Source organism: Pinus tabuliformis, chromosome 9, assembly GCF_031772625.1.
Source record: "Pinus tabuliformis cultivar Carrire ecotype Pingquan chromosome 9, CPIR1, whole genome shotgun sequence".
NCBI lineage: Eukaryota > Viridiplantae > Streptophyta > Pinopsida > Pinales > Pinaceae > Pinus > Pinus tabuliformis.
In genome coordinates this window covers 1,227,108,728-1,227,112,445 of record NC_142307.1, presented here as the reverse complement: position 1 = coordinate 1,227,112,445, position 3,718 = coordinate 1,227,108,728, and the positions used below count along the sequence as shown (strand labels likewise).

Sequence of the window (3,718 nt, the reverse complement as noted above, 5' to 3'; positions counted from 1 at the left end):
TTTTGGATGCCTACATTTATGGTCTTTCTTAGGGATGACGTTAAATCTATGTTAAATCACTGTCATCCTAATTAACTTTGATAAATTTTTTTCCTTAATTGTGGCATAGCTCAAAATTTTGGCTTGAGAAATTATTACAACTAAAGAATCCAATTCTGTTGACAATTCAGGTAGTTCTATAACTATGATTTCACAGGATAGTAGCATGCCTTTCCCCAAACAAGTCTTCTCTTTTTAGTTCAGGATAAAACAATAAATCAAGTGTGAACAGCACTAACGGGCGCATTGTCTTTCAATGGAAAACAAAGGAGAATTTCGTCCTATGATTCTGAGTGCGCCTATAAACAACGTCTGCGACGAGTTCCCCAACAGAGGGCTCTCAACATTTTCGGTAAATTGAAAGTTATATCCATGGAAATGCGAAGGCTTATCAATATCTATACCTCCAAGGTGAGAGTTGTGGGGATCGAATGAGGGGATGTGGTGGCTCTCACCTAGCCTAAATCTATAGAGGCAAATATTCACACTACGCTTTTTCCTTTCGTTTATATAATTTTCCTACAACCTTTTTTTAACAGAAACTCTCTAGTCAATAATGTTTTCTCTATGTCTTATATCTCAAGAATTCCTAAAATGTTTGTTCTCTCTTTAATTTTCCCCTTCATTGTATTGTAGATTGCTCCCCTTTTTTGTAATCCGCTGCGTTGAAGGGAAGATTAGTCAATATTAAATGATAGTTTAGGTAATTTCATTACATGATAGGCTAGGTTCATGTTTCAATACCCTCAATAAGTTGTGTGTTTTTAGCGGAGTTTGTGATACTGTTCCTTTTGGTCATAAGGGCCAGAGAAGTTGTAGTAACATTGAATTCTACCTACAGCCAAGAGGAATTTGAGTTCTATCTAGAGAATTCTGGGCCCAAAATGCTTATAATGCCCACAGAAGGAAATTCCTTAATAATGCCACAAAGCTTGCTCTCTCTGTGATGCATTACAATTCTGCCTAGATACCAATAGAAACACAACAATCGAGTTCCACGCGAGATGAAATTTTGTGGAATCCAAGGGGAGTGAGGTGGTTACAGAGATCGGGTTGAACCTGGAAGATGACAAAGCACTATTTCTTCAGACGTTGGGCACCACTAGCCGTCCCAAGGGAGTCTCATTGACGCAAGAAACCTGGCGGTATCTACGAAGCTCTTCATAGACATGTATGAGCTTTTGTCGTCCGACCTGATGGTCATTTTCCTACCACTCTTTGACGTCCATGGTATCGTAGCGTCATTTATCTCGTCCATGGTCACAGGAGCAACCGTCGTCATTCCCACAGCTAGTCAATTCTTGGCCTCATTGTTCTGGAACGATATGAAAACCTACGGTGCCACTTGGTACACAGCGGTGCCTACCATTCACCAAATTTTGCTAGAGAGGCACATCACAAAGCCCGAGAGTGAGTATCCGAAATCTATGATTCATGAAAATTTTCAACGCTTCTCTGGCTCTAGGAATACTGGAACATATGGAGCCGTGTATGGAGCAAGCATTCAACGATCCTGTTCTTAAAGGTTATGTGATGATAGAAGCTTCTCATTTAATGACTTCAAATCCGTTGCCACATCATGGTGTTCATAAATCGGGATTAGTGGGAAAGGAAGTAGGCGAGGAATTAGCCATTCTCAATCACGACGATGTTGTTCAGAAACAGGGATGTAACAGTGAGGTCTGTATATAGGGACGTTACTCAAGGTTATCAAAACAATCCAATAAAAATGTCTTCAAGTTCGGGTGGTTTTAAAACAAGATATCTAGGTTACCTACACAACAACGAATACTTGTTTCTCATTAGGCGGATTAAAGAGCTCATCAATCGAGGAGGTAAACACAATTTTCTAGGAGAGGCTTCTGTTATGATTAATTTGTGAACTAGCATTTTGGAACTCTTTTACAGGTGAGAAAATATCATCAGTGGAAGTAGACGTTGTGTTACTGTCGCACCCTGTAGTGGTCGAGGCTGTTTCTTTTGCAGTTCCTGATCAAAAATATGAAGAAGAGGTGATTTACTCTCGTTCATAATTTTTTCGAGATTTAAATAGTAAATTAGAAAATTTTGAGGTTTAAAAAACCAAATAGATTCTTTTGAACCTGGTTGTGACTTTACAGATCAACGCAGCAGTGGTTCGAAAAGTGGGGGCTATTGTAACTGAAATTGAAACCAGGAATTTATGAAAAAAGATTGGCAAGTATCAAAATATTGAAAAGGGTATTTGTCACGAACGTTATCCCGAAAAGTTCAACTGGAAAAGTCGAGAGGCGACTAGTTGTGGAGCATTTCATGACATTTGTCTCAGTTGGGAAGGTCCCTAAACTTGAGGCATAACTTACTTCCTCTCATAGTTAATAACCATATTTATTTAGTGATAATTAGTTTATTTAACGAGAAAAAGAGAATGAACTTCAGTATAGATTTTGACATTTTCCAAACCGATATAATAATTATGTTCATCTTCTTCTTATTTTTTCTTCTTAAATGAAAGTGGGAAAATCAGTTTAGTATTTTGAAAATGATCTTCTACTATAGATTGGATATTTTCCAAATGTATAATAATTTTGTATTTTTTTTGGGAAAATCTTCTTCACTCTTCATAAAATCTAGGAGATCAAATATTTTAAAGACTTAGTTATACATATTGATATAATTTTATAATTTTGTATAACTTATAATTTCCATTAATATATAAAATAATGTATATTATGTATTCACAGTAAGTAGTGGAGTATACAATTTTGATATTATATTTAGACAAATACAATTTATTTAAATAAAATTATATTAATAATGAGGCCGAAGGTGTTGTTTGTATTGGAATTGGGCTGCAGGATTTTATTTTTTAATTAAATAAATGGTTGAGATTTTATGTAAACAGGATATTCTTTGTTTTATATCGGGATCGAGGGACAATATTTCACCTTGATCACCATGTAATGACCATGTTTTCTGTTACAATGCTTTTTAATAATTTTTAAATCAATAAGTTAGGTCGTTAGACTTGGTTTCATCTACATTGATGTCACGATGACCGACCATTTCAATACGTTGTATCCCTTACAAATGATCACCGATCGGTGAAACTACAAGGTTGGAATGGGTTAAGAATGCGCGTCGATCAGTGAAACTATAAAACCCGGGTAAAATATGAAGGTGGCAAGAAATGACGCAGAGCTCCATTCGACACGGTATATTGGTTGTGATTTATACATCTAAATAATGTACTTGTTTTTCAAAAGAAAGGGAAATTATGAAAAAATCATTCTAATAAAATGTTAAAATATTGTGGAAGGTTCACATTTAAGTTATTTATAATTAAACAGAGAAATTAATCAAAATAAATGAATATTGTAACCATATAACTGGCATAATGGTATTAGTAAATGTGGGGACATATCTTGAAGGCTTCATTTTCCTAATTGACATGTAAATGATGGAAAATGAGGTCTTCCACGTATATTAATCATACTATAAATATAAATGGACATATAATACAGGGAGTTGAGGTTTGGCTAAATTTTATACAATTTTAAAAATAATATTGTATTGTTATTCCAATTAAATTGTCTTTTATGATATAATCAATTTTAAAACGTACTTAAAATATGTTATTATATTATATACTATATTATTATATATATTATATTATCTTAATTGGCGACTCTGTTATTTA

At 34.4% G+C, this 3,718-nt stretch overlaps 1 pseudogene; it reads left to right on the top strand.

Moving 5' to 3' along the window:
• Positions 1-295: 295 nt before the first annotated feature.
• LOC149152960 (oxalate--CoA ligase-like) lies at positions 296-2,376 on the top strand (annotated as a pseudogene).
• Positions 2,377-3,718: the final 1,342 nt, after the last annotated feature.